This window comes from Phacochoerus africanus, chromosome 13 (assembly GCF_016906955.1).
Source record: "Phacochoerus africanus isolate WHEZ1 chromosome 13, ROS_Pafr_v1, whole genome shotgun sequence".
NCBI classification, from domain to species: Eukaryota; Metazoa; Chordata; class Mammalia; order Artiodactyla; family Suidae; genus Phacochoerus; species Phacochoerus africanus.
In genome coordinates, this window is record NC_062556.1 from 18,437,620 (window position 1) to 18,450,779 (window position 13,160).

The window sequence follows — 13,160 nt, forward strand, 5'->3', positions numbered from 1 at the left end:
CGGGGATTGAACCCACACCCTCGTGGTTCCTAGTCGGATTCGATTCCGCTGCGCCACGATGGGAACTCCCCAATACATTTTTTTTAATGGCCGCGCCTGCAGCCACGTGAGGTCTGAGCAAGACTGTTATTCAGAAACATTTATTCATTCATGACTGTTTACTGAGGATTCATTCAGGACTGTTTAATGACAGGCACGTGAGGATGCGCTGTGTTCCCCACACCGTGCTAAGCTCCTCACATTATGGAGTTAATTGTCCCAACATGTGGGGAACCGGGTGTGCTGTGTTCATCTTTGCCAGGAGGATTTGGATGTTGGGCTTGCCTTCTTGAGAGCAGAGCGTCTTTGTCTCTTTCATTATCACCGATGATTAAGACAATGTTGGATGCGACGGCACAGGAAAAGATGACGAGCAGGAGACAGGAAGGTGGATGAGAGGTTGAGGGAACTTTGATGGGTCGTTCATTTGTATTCATGCGTTTTGTTTGACTTTTAATGGTGGACGCCCCCCCAGGAATGGAAGATGGGGTGCTGTGTGTGGCTTTGGAAGCACTGTTTTAACCAGAAAGATAAAATCTATTCACCAAATTTCAAGTCCTTTGATCTCCTTTATCTGAGTATGAGCACCAAAAATTGTGAATGCTGGATCCACTCACAAAGGAGGCAGAATTTCCAGAAACTCTTGAGCTGCTCTGAAAAGGATGACCACGGAATGGGGGCAGAGACATGGCAGGACTTTTGTTTGTTTGTTTTGGTTAAGAGGTCATTTTAAATGGAGTCTGAACTCATGTTCCCTGTTAGGCTCTGTAAGTCTGATTTTGGAAGCGATATTCTGGGTGGAAATTCTGGAGCAGCAGAGCTGTGCCCGCGGTGTTAAGCCCGAAGTGTGAGGCAGGGACCCGCGGCGTCAGAGGGGCTGCTCCAGAGGCAGGACTGCTGGGTGCCCCACGCGTTTGTATCACTCAGGGTGATTCGGGGGGGGGGGGGGGCAGTCCTGCTCCCAGTCTGCTCTCCGGTCCTGCGCATTGTTAGAGGTACGGGACTCAGGTCCTTGTGAGTTCACCTGCCCTCTCCGTGTGCGCCGGTGTCAAGGTTTGGACTAAAGAAAAGGCAAGAGAGGAAGAGGGTGTCGAAAACCCTAGGGGTAACGTCACGGGTCCGAGGGAGAACGGGTCTGTGCTATGGACTGTGGCACCAGGCTGCCCGCCCTGCACAATCAGGTGTGTGGGCTTCATGAAGGTAGGATTCAGGATGCCGACCGTCGGCCCTAGGCGGGTGGAGGCGGGAGCACGCGACGGGATGTCTGGGCCCTGGGAGGGACTGGTTTGTGCCACGAGTCCTCTGGACACTGTCCAGCATTGTTGGGGGCGGGGGGGGGGGAACGGTGAGCGTGAAGGCAGCGTGGGGTGGCTCAGGGTGAAGTCTGGTCGGGTGAGGGCAGGGCTGGGCTGGGTGGCGTCGGCGTGCGGGGGTGGGCGCAGGGCGGAGTTGGGAGACTGACTCGGGCCACGCCGCCCCTGAGCGAGGGGTTTAGGGACTAGATGAGGAAAGGGTTCACAATGAAATGCAGATTAAGTTAGGCGCATTCCAATTTTCAGGCGTTGATTTGAGCACACCTCTATTCGGTTCCCGCAGCCTCAATGCCAAGGTCCTTGGGAACACTGTCTGCCCATCCAGGGGACAGGGTTTTCTAGAGAAGTCACCCAATCAAATCAAGGCTATTTGTCTCTTAACCAGTCACTTTGGTTTTGGAAAGCCTCCTTGGCTGTGTGTGGTTGGTTGGTCTTAATTTATTTTCTCAGACTAAATTACCTTGACTCTGGGAGTTCTCTTGGGGCACAGCGGGTTAGTGATCTGGCGTTGTCACTGCAGCGGCACAGGTCACTGCCGTGGCTCAGGTTTGATCCCTGGCCTAGGAGCTTCCATCTGCTGCAGGTGCAGCCAAAAAAATTAAGTGCCTTGACTTTGGATTAAGTTTTGTTTGCTCAAATAGGCTATCCCAGCTTTAGCATCACCTCAATCTAAGGGCCTCCTTGGTTAATTACTTTCGCACTGGCAGTGCAGTTTGAAAAACGGATACTTTTCATCCATTTACAAGGTAGTTTAGTAACTGCCCACCTAATGGCATGTTAGTGCAGCAATTGCATGTTCCAGAACCACCCAGATAAGCCACATGTGTAGAAATCGAAGACCCACATTCTGTGATAGCAGGAGAAAATGTAAATGCATAACTAGGGAGTGTTTCAGTAAAGTCATTTCATTCATAAGCACCACGGAATATGATGATGTGTGTTTGGGATGCAGGAGATCCATGTCTACTGGTGTGAAAAAGCCACTTTGTATATCGTTGGTTAAGGAAACACTCGACAGAAGTTTGATTTGACAATATGTATGTAAATATTGAACTGTGTACCTAATATCTTGGTGTTTGTGTGGATGCGTATTATATAAATTCAAAGGTAGTTTAAGCTACGCGTGGAAATGGCATGGCAAGGAGGATATACGGGGAACTGATGATGTTAACATCTGGAGATAAAACTATAGCTTCTGGGAATGGTTAATTAATGGGCATTTTTACTTCCTTTTATTTAAATACTTTATAATTAAATTTGTTCCTCTGCATAGTAACGTGCCATAACGTATGACCACACACTGAGCATTTTAAAAAACAGTTCATAGGTCAGAAATCCCAGTGGTCTTGGCTGGGCTTCCTCTTGAGGGTCTTACAAGGTCAAAAATCAGGTCTCACGAGGCACAGGTTCTTATCCGCAGCTTCCAGGGGAGAATCCACTTCCAGGACCACTCAGGGGCCAGGCAAAGTCCACTGCATTGTGGTGGTTTCCATGTGGCCCCTCCGTGGTCACACCATGCATCTGGTGTCCCTGAAGGAGAGACGAAATACTGTTTGTCATCGTTTACTTATTTTCTTTTCTAATCCTTTCATTCAGTTGAAGGGAACATCACAAGTATTTTATGTAAGGTTATTACCTCAAGGTTTCAATAGAAACTGTTGACAATTAGGTTATGACCTGAATGCAAATTATGGAATTAGTGAATAGGACAGAAAATGAGTGACCCTCGCCCTGGCTCCATCCCTCTGCTCCAGCATCTCCATTCCTTATTACGACTTCAATCTCTTCATCTCCGTGACCTTTGGGTATCTCTAGAACCAATTCTAGACCTCTCTATTGCTCTCCCATATCCATCCTGTGCATTTTAGACGTCAACCCCCATGAGACCTCTATCCCCCGGTTCCGAGCTCTCAGCCCAACCCTCCTCCCCAACCTTTGAGCCTCCATGTCCTCCTCCTCCCAGACCCTTTGTCGTCCCCTCATTCCAATGACCTCAGCCCATTTCTCCTGTCCTGGATGTCTGATGCCCTCAGTGTTCCAGTCACCCGTTATCCAGTGTCTTGACTGTCCTCACGCCCCTCACACATTTCCCCCAACCCTGTAATTCCTGACTCTCCAATTTCCTCTGCATTTTTGGGGAATGTTTTGAGAAAAAGAGGTGTTAACTCTTCTCTAAATGTTTAGTAGAATTCACTTCTGAAGCCATCTGTTCCTGGACTTTGTTGGAATTCTTTCAAAAAATAACCGAGTCAATTTCATTACTGGTTATTCATCTGATTTTTTATTTCTTTCTCAGTCTTGGGAGAGTATACATTTTTAGGGATTCATCCATTGCTTCTAGGTTGTCCATTTTATTAGCATGTAATTATTCATAGTAGTCTCGTGCTTGTTGGTACCTCTGTGGTAGTACCTCTGCTGCACCTTCCCCTTTATCACATCTCATTTTACTGAATTGGGCCCTCTCCTTTTTTTTCCCCCTTGATGAGTCTGCCTAACGATTAATCAATTTTGTTTATCTTTTCAAAGAACCAGCTCTGGAGTTCCCGTCGTGGCTCAGCAGTAATGAACCCAACTAGCATCCATGATGTTGTGGGTTCGATCTCTGGTCTCACTCAGTGGGTTAAGAATCTGGCGTTGTCCTGAGCTGTGCCCTAGCTCACAGATGCGGCTTGGATCCCATGTTGCTGTGGCTGTGGTGTAGGCCAGCAGCTGAAGCTCCAGTTCGATCCCTAGCCTGGGAATCTCCGTATGTCACAGGTGCGGCCCTAAAAAGACCAAAAATAAATAAATAAATAAAATAAAAAATAAATAAAGACCCAGCTCTTAGTTTCACTACTCTTACCATTGATTTTAGGTCTCTATTTTATTTATTTCTACTCTTATCTTGATGGTTAAAAAAAAATTTTTTTTTTCCTAACTTGGAGCTTTGTTCTTTTTCTAGCTCCTTTGGGTGCAAGGTTAAGCTGTTCATTGAGATTTTTCTTGTTTTCCATGGTAAGCTTGCAGCACTGTAAACTTCCCTTTTAAACTGCTCTTGCTGTGTCCATAGATTTGGACTGTTTTCACGTTAGTTTACATCTAGGTATTTTTTACTTTCCTCTTTGATTTCTTCAGTGGTACATTGATTGTTTCATAGCATATTGTTTAGCATCCACGTGTTTGTGGGTTTTTTCCAGTTATTTTCTTATAGTTGATTTGTAGTCTCATAGCATTGTGTTTGGAAAAGATACTTGAAATTATTTCAGTTTTCTTAAATTTACTGAGGGTTGTTTTGAGGCCTCGCATATGATGTATGCTGGAGAAAGTTCCATGTGCACTTGAAAAGAAAGTGTATTCTGTTGCTTTTGGATGGAAAGTGCTTTATATTGCTTATCTCCATCTGGTCTAATGTCATTCAAGGCCAATGTTTCTTTGTTGATTTTCTGTCTGGATGACATATCCATTCTTATAACTGGGGTTTTAAAATTTCTTACTTATTGTGTTATTGTCAATTTCTTCCTTTATGTCAGTTAATATTTGTTTATGTATTCAGGTGCTCTTATATTGGGTGCATATACACTTCCAATTTTTTTGGTCGTTTGTTTTGTTGTAGGTTTTTATTTTTTCTATTATAGTTCATTTACATTGTTCTGTCAATTTCTGCTGTACGTCAAAGTGACCCAGACATATAAACACACATTCTTTTTTTTTTTTCCCTTCCCACTATACAGCAAGGGGATCAAGTTATCCTTACATGTATATATATTTTTTTCCTCACCCTTTGTTCTGTTGCAACATGAGTATCAAGACAAAGTTCTCAATGCTACTCAGCAGGATCTCCTTGTAAATCTATTCTAAATTGTGTCTGATAAGCCCAAGCTCCCGATCCCTCCCACTCCCTCCCTCTCCCATCAGGCAGCCACAAGTCTTTTCTCCAAGTCCATGATTTTTTTTTCTGTGGAGATGTTCATTTGTGCTGGGTATTAGATTCCAGTTATAAGTGATATCATATGGTACTTGCCTTTGTCTTTCTGACTCATTTCACTCAGTATGAGAGTCTCTAGTTCCATCCATGTTGCTGCAAATGGCATTATGCCATTCTTTTTTATGGCTGAGTAGTATTCCATTGTGTATATATACACCACATCTTCCTAATCCAATCATCTGTTGATGGACATTTGGGTTGTTTCCATGTCCTGGCTATTGTGAATAGGGCTGCAATGAACATGCAAGTGCATGTGTCTCTCTCTTTTTTTTTTTTGTCTTTTTTGCTATTTCTTTGGGCCGCTCCCGCGGCATATGGAGGTTCCCAGGGTAGGGGTCGAATCGGAGCTGTAGCCATTGGCCTACGCCAGAGCCACAGCAACGCGGGATCTGAGCTGCGTCTGCAACCTACACCACAGCTCACGGCAACGCCAGATCGTTAACCCACTGAGCAAGGGCAGGGACCGAACCCGCAACCTCATGGTTCCTAGTCGGATTCATTAACCACTGCGCCACGACAGGAACTCCTGCATGTGTCTCTTTTAAGTAGAGTTTTGTCTGGATATATGCCCAAGAGTGGGATTGCAGGGTCATATGGAAGTTCTAGGTATAGATTTCTAAAGTATCTCCAAACTGTTCTCCATAGTGGCTGTACCAGTTTACATTCCCACCAACAGTGCAGGAGGGTTCCTTTTTCTCCACACCCGCTCCAGCACTTGTTATTTGTGGACTTATTAATGAGGGCCATTCTGACTGGTGTGAGGTGGTATCTCATGGTTGTTTTGATTTGCATTTCTCTTATAATCAGCGATGTTGAGCATTTTCTCATGTGTTTGCTGGCCATCTGTATATCTTCCTTGGAGAACAGTCTATTCAGGTCTTCTGCCCATCTTTCCATTAGTTGATGGGCTTTTTTGCTGTTGAGTTGTATAAGTTGCTTATGTATTCTAGAGATTAAGCCCTTGTCGGTTGCATCACTTGAAAGTATTTTCTCCCATTCTGTAAGCTGCCTTTTTGTTTTCTTTTGGGTTTCCTTTGCTGTGCAAAAGCTTTTCAGTTTGATGAGGCCCCATTGGTTTATTTTTGCTCTAATTTCTATTGCTTTGGGAGACTGACCTGAGGAAATATTCATGATGTTGATGTCAGAGAGTGTTTTGCCTATGTTCTCTTCCAGGAGTTTGATGGTGTCCTGTCGTATATTTAAGTCTTTCAGCCATTTCGAGTTTATTTTTGTGCATGGTGTGAGGGTGTGTTCTAGTTTCATTGCTTTGCATGCAGCTGTCTAGGTTTCCCAGCAATGCTTGCTGAATAAACTTTCTTTTTCCCATTTTATGTTCTTGCCTCCCTTGTCAAAGACTAATTGACCATAGGTGTCCAGGTTAATTTCCGGGTTCTCTATTCTGTTCCATTGGTCTGTCTGTCTGTCTGTCTGTCTGTCTGTTTTGATACCAGTACCACACTGTTTTGATGACTGTGGCTTTGTAATATTTCTTGAAGCCTGGGAGAGTTATGCCTCCTGCTTGGTTTTTGTTTCTCAGGATTGCTTTGGCGATTCTGGGTCTTTTGTTGTTCCATATAAATTTTTGGATTGTTTGTTCCAGTTCTGTGAAAAATGTCATGGGTAATTTGATAGGGATTGCATTGAATCTGTAGATTGTTTTGGGTTGTGTGGCCATTTTTACAATATTGATTTTTCCAATCCATGAACATGGAGTATCTTTCTTTACATCTTCTTTGATTTCTTTTAGTTTTATAGTTCTCAGCATATAAGTCCTTTACCTCCTTGGTCAGGTGTATTCCGAGGATTTGATTTTGTGAGGTGCAATTTTAAAAGGTATCGTATTTTTGTATTCCTTTTCGAATATTTCATTGCTGGTATACAGAAATGCAACTGACTTCTGCATGTTAATCTTATATCCTGCTACTTTGCTGAATTTATTCATCAGTTCAAGTAGTTTTTGGGTTGAGTCCTTAGGGTTTTCTATGTATAGTATCATGTCGTCTGCATACAGTGACAGTTTGATCTCTTCTCTTCCTATATGGATGCCTTTTATTTCTTTTGTTTGCCTAATTGCTGTGGCTAGGACTTCCAAAACTATGTTGAAGAGCAGTGGTGAGAGTGGGCATCCCTGTCTTGTTCCAGATTTGAGTGAGAAGTCTTTCAGTTTTTCCCCATTGAGTATTATATTTGCTGTGGGTTTGTCATAAATGGCTTTGATTATGTTCAGGAATGTTCCCTCTGTACCCACTTTGGCGAGGGTCTTGATCATGAATGGATGTTGGACTTTGTCAAATGCTTTTTCTGCGTCTATTGAGATGATCATATATGATTTTTGACTTTTCTTTTGTTAATGTGGTGTATGACGTTGATTGATTTGCATATGTTGAACCATCCTTGTGAACCTGGGATGAACCCTACCTGGTCATGGTGTATGATTTTTTTGATATGTTGTTGGATTCGGTTGGCTAAGCTTTTGTTGAGAATTTTTGCATCTATATTCATCAACAATATTGGCCGATAGTTTTCTTTTTGGTGTTATCTCTGTCTGGTTTTGGAATGAGGGGGATGGTGGCATCATAGAATGTCTTTGGGGGTATTCCTTCTTTTTCAACCTTTTGAAAGAGTTTAAGGAGGATGGGCACCAGTTCCTCTTTATATGTTTGGTAGAATTCGCCTGTGAAACCATCTGGTCCTGGACTTTTATTTGTAGGGAGTGTTTTTATGACCTCTTCAATTTCATTTCTAGTGATCGGTCTGTTCAGTTGGTCTGTTTCTTCTTGATTCAGTTTTGGCAGGCTGTAAGATTCTAGAAAATTGTCCATTTCTTCCAGATTGTCAAATTTGTTGGCATATAGTTGTTCATAGTATTTTCTTCTTATTTTTTTTTTTTTGTATTTCTGCAGTATCCATTGTGATTTCTCCTTTTTCATTTGTAATTTTGGTTATTTGGGTTCTTTCTCTCCTCTTTTTAGTTGAGTTTGGCCAGGGGTTTGTCAATTTTGTTTACCTTTTCAAAGAACCAGCTCTTAGTTTTATTAATTTTCTCTATTGTTTTTTGAATCTCTATTTTATTGATTTCTTCTTTGATCTTTATAATTTCCTTCCTTCTGCTGACTTCAGGTCTTTTTTGTTCTTCTTTTTCTAATTTGTTTAGGTGGAGGGTTAAGTTGTCAATTTGAGATCTTTCTTCTTTTTTTGAGGAAGGCCTGTATCACTATGAATTTCCCTCTGAGCACTGCTTTCGCAGCATCCCATAGATTTTGAGAGGTTGTGTCTTCATTATCATTTGTTTCAAGGTAGTTTTTAATTTCCTTCTTGATTTCCTCATTGACCCATTGGTTTTTTAGTAGCATGTTGTTTAGTCTCCATGTAGTAGGTTTTTTCTCTTTCCTTTTCCCATGGTTGATTTCTAATTTCATGGCATTGTGGTCAGAGAAGATACTTGAGATAATTTCTATGCTCCTAAATTTGTTGAGGTTAGCTTTATGTCCCAATATGTGGTCAATTCTTGAGAATGTTCCATGAGCATTTGAGAAGAATGTGTATTCTGATTTTTTTGGATGTAGTGTCCTGAAGATATCAATTAAGTCTAACTTTTCTATTGTTTCCTTCAAGATCTCTGTTGCTTTATTGGTTTTCTGTCTAGAGGATCTGTCCATTGGTGTGAATAGGTTATTAAAGTCTCCCACTATGATTGTATTCCCATCGATTTCTCCCTTTATGTCTGTTAATATTTGTTGTATGTATCTGGGTGCTCCTGGATTTGGGGCATATATGTTGATGATAGTAACAGCCTCTCCTTGGATGGATCCCTTAATCATTAAGTAGTGTCCTTCTTTGTCTTTCTTTATGTCTTTTGTTTTAAAGTCTATTTTATCTGATACGAGTATTGCAACTCCTGCTTTCCTGTCATGTCTATTGGCATGAAATATTTTTTCCCACCCCTTCACTTTCAATCTATATGTATCCTTTGCCCTGAGGTGAGTTTCTTCTAGGCAGCACATTGGAGGTTTTTGCCTTTTTATCCACTCAACCACTCTGTGTCTTTTAATTGGAGCATTCAGTCCATTGACATTTAAGGTGATAATTGATAGATGATTATTTATTGCCATTTGAACCTCGTGTTCCAGTTGATTCTATGGTTCTCCATTCTTCCTTTTTTTGGTTGGATAGTCTCCGGTTATTATCTGTTTGAGTGTTTTTGTTTTTTTTGTTTTTTTCATTTTTTGTGAATGCGATGTTTGGTTTTGGCTTGTGGTTGCCCTGTTTTTTAAGTATGCTAACCCCTTCCTATAATTGTCCTGTAGGTTCAAACACTTCATTACTATATCCAAATTAAGAAGAGAAACAAACAAAAAAAAGGGTCTATTTACTTCCTAACATACACTTACAATTGTTATATCTTCTTCCTGGACTAATCCTTGATCATTATATAGTGTCATTCTCTTCCTTCCTTTCTGTCTGTCTTTCTTTCTCTTGTCTTTTTAGGGCCACACCTGTGACATATGGAAGTTCCCAGGCTAGCAGTCAAATTGCAGCTGTGGCTGCCAGCCTACACCACAGCAACACCCGACCCACAGCAATGACAATGTTGGATCCTTAACAAGCTGAGCCATGAGGGAACTCCTAATTATTGATATGTATGTTCTTATTGCCATTTTGTATATTGTTTTGGGGTTGTTTTGTAGGTCTTTTTTCCCCCCTCCTGTTTTCTTGTAACTTGATGGTTTTATTTATTGTCTTTCTAGGGCTGCACTCACAGCATATGCAAGTTGCCAAGCTAGGGGTCAAATTGAAGCTGCAGCTACCAGCCTACACCATAGCCACAGCAACACCATATCCAAGCTGCATCTTTGACCTATGCTGCAACTTGCAACAGTGCCAGATCCTTAACCCACTGAGCGAGGCCAGGCATTGAATCTGCATCCTTGTGAATACTAGTCAGGTTCTCAACTCACTGAGCCAGAAAGGGAACTCCTTGATGGCAATCTTTAGTGTTATGTTTGGATTTCTTTTACTTTTGTGTATGTGTCTACTACAGATGTTTGGTTTGTGGTTGCCATCAGGCATACACACATACACACGATTATTTTATGTGGCTGATTTCTTCATTTTGAATGCATTTGTACTGGCCTCCCCTCATGATTATTGTCTTGATACATATTTTACATCTAATTGTTTTGTTTATCCCTTAACTGCTTATTGTCAGTGTAGATGATTTTACTATATTTGTCTTTTAACCTTCCTACTAGATCCATGCATGTATGATTTCCCCCCTTTATTACATGCTTGCCCTTGCCACTGAGCTGTTTTTCTTTTCTAGATGTGGCCTCTTCTTTTCTTGCTTAGAGAATGTCCTTTAACATTTCTTATAAAGGTGGTTTCATTATCCTGAACCCTGTTTCTGCCTGTCGATGAAGATTTTGATCTCTCCAGATCTGAACAAGAAGCTTGCTGGTTACAGTATTCTTGGTTGTAGTTTTTTTTCCTTTCATCACTCTGAATATATCATGCCACTCCCTTCTGGCCTGCACATTTTATGCTGAAAAGTCAGCTGATAGCCTTCTGGGCCCTTCCCTTGTAAGAAATGTGTTGCTTTTCCTTTGCTACTTTTAACAGTCTCTCTTTAATTTTTGCCAGTTTAATTACTATGTATTTTCATGCCTTTCTCTACAGGTAACCTTGATTGGGACATTCTGTGCTTCCTGAACTTGGTTGTCTGTTTCCTATAACAGGTTAGGGAGGTTTTCAGATAATGCCTTCAATTACGTTCTCAGCCCCCTTTTCTCTCTTTTCATCTGGGTCCTCTATAATGCAAATATTAGTGTGCTTGATGTTGCTACAGAGGTCTCTTGAATTGTCCTCATTTTCCTTATTTTCTTATTTTTTCTCTTCAGTATCTTGGTTTCCACTGTCTTCCAGATCCATCTCTCTGTATCATTCAATCTACTGTTGATTCCTTCTAGTGTGTTTTTCATTTCACTTACTTTATTCTTCATCTCTGATTATATGTTCTAAAATTTTGTTAAAAATTTCTGACTATTCTTTGCACACATTCTTCTCCTGAGTTCTTCAATCATCTTTATGATCACTAAATTCTTGGGTAGACTGCTGTTCTCCACCTAGTTCTTTTGGGGTTTTATCTTGTTCCTTTGTCACCCTCATTTTGCTGTTCATAGTTTTAGTATCTCATAGATTTGTTATTTTTCCCAGTGTTGGACAAGTGACTTTTGCAGGTGCCATAGTATGTGTCCCAGCAGTACAGTCCCTTCTCATTAAGAGCTTTATGCTCTAGAGGCTTTCCCTATGAAAGCAGCATGGGTGTTTCTGTTGTGGCGAGCTCACTAGAGGGTGCTCTGGTAGGCATGGTTGGCCCCTGGTCTGGTTGGCTGCTGGCTCCTGCCTTGTGCAGAGGCCTCTGGTTAGCTACTGGTTGTTAGGACCATGCCGGAGGTGGCTTACTGCAGAACCCTGGGGGAACCCAGGGCTAGTGCTGCATTACGTGTGGGTGGAGTTAGCCAGTAATGCTAACCCAGGAAATCCCAGGGCTGTTGGCCACCTGCTGTGAATAAGCCAGGTCCTGGAGTCTGATTGCAGGTCCCCAAATTTGTATTGGATCATTGATGGGTGGCATTACTTTCTGACATAGCTCACTGCAGGCCCAGGGTGTCTTAAACCTTCTCTTAATACTGCTAGTGATTGGGGCCAGAGCCCAGCTGGTCCCAGGAAATGATCCTGGCATGCTAGTGGGTGGGCTATGTCTGCAGGCTGTGGGGCTACAGTTTCTTGTACCTGGTATCTGCCTACTAGTGTGTGAAGCTGAGCCTGAGACTAGAGTATACTTGCTGGTGGGTAGTGCTGGGGCCCAGTCAGTCCCAGGGCATGATCTGGTCTCCTGGTACGTGGGCCATATCCACAGACTGCAGAGCTATGGTTTTCCTATGGCTGGTATCCACCCCTAGATGGGGAAGCTGGTACTGAGGTTAGGGCAGGTACACTAGAGGGTGTGGCTCAGGCCCATGGGATCCTGAGAATGGTGCTTGCCCACTGTTGGTTGGAAGTGGGTCCCAGGTTCTCTGGCTACAGGGCTCTGAGAGTCTTGGGTTGAGTGTCTGTGCACTAGAGCATGGGACCAGGTCCTGGGCCCTCTAATGGGTAGGATCATGTCTGGGATGATTGTGGGCTTACAGGGTTGTAAGGCAATCTTTCTGCCAGTGGGTGATGCTGTGTCCATGCTGTGTTGGTTGCTTGTCCTGAGGCATCCCACTACTGGCTCCTCTAGGGTGTTGCTCTGGGCAGGGCTGGGTGTTGGGGCTATAAGCTAGAAGGAGGTTTCCAAAGTGGCATTTGCCAGCACCGGTGTACACATGGTAGAATGAGCTCCCAGTGTTACCAACAACATCTATTAAAGAGATTAGTATATCTCCCTATTTTATATTCTTGGCTCCTTTGTCATAAATTGATTATATATGCTTAGGTTTATTTCTGTACTGTTTTCTCCAGGGATCTTTGTGTTTGGGTCAATGCCATACTGTTTTTATTGCCATAGCTTTGTAATACGGTTTGAAATCTTAGAGCATGAAGCCTCCAGTTTTTTTCTTTTTTAGCATCACTTTTGCTATTTTGATTCCAGTGTGGTTCCACGCAAATTTTAGAATTCTTTTTGTTCTATTTCTGTGAAAAAAGCTACTGAAATTTTGACAAGGACTTCACTGAACCTGTACATTGCTTTGAGAAGTATGGACATTTTTAACAATATTCTCTTAATTCATGAGCAAAGGCTATGTTAACATTTATTTGTGTTGTCTTCGATTTCTTAATGTCTTGTAATTTTCATTACACAG

General features: G+C 42.2%; 1 long non-coding RNA gene across 1 annotated transcript in view; it reads right to left on the minus strand.

Moving 5' to 3' along the window:
• Nucleotides 1-2,369: 2,369 nt before the first annotated feature.
• LOC125113342 (uncharacterized) overlaps nt 2,370-13,160 on the minus strand; it is a 35,563-nt gene continuing 24,772 nt past the window's right edge. Inside the window, exon 3 of the long non-coding RNA XR_007131418.1 lies at nt 2,370-2,882. This is a non-coding gene — a long non-coding RNA (uncharacterized LOC125113342). The remainder of the gene's footprint in view (nt 2,883-13,160) is intronic.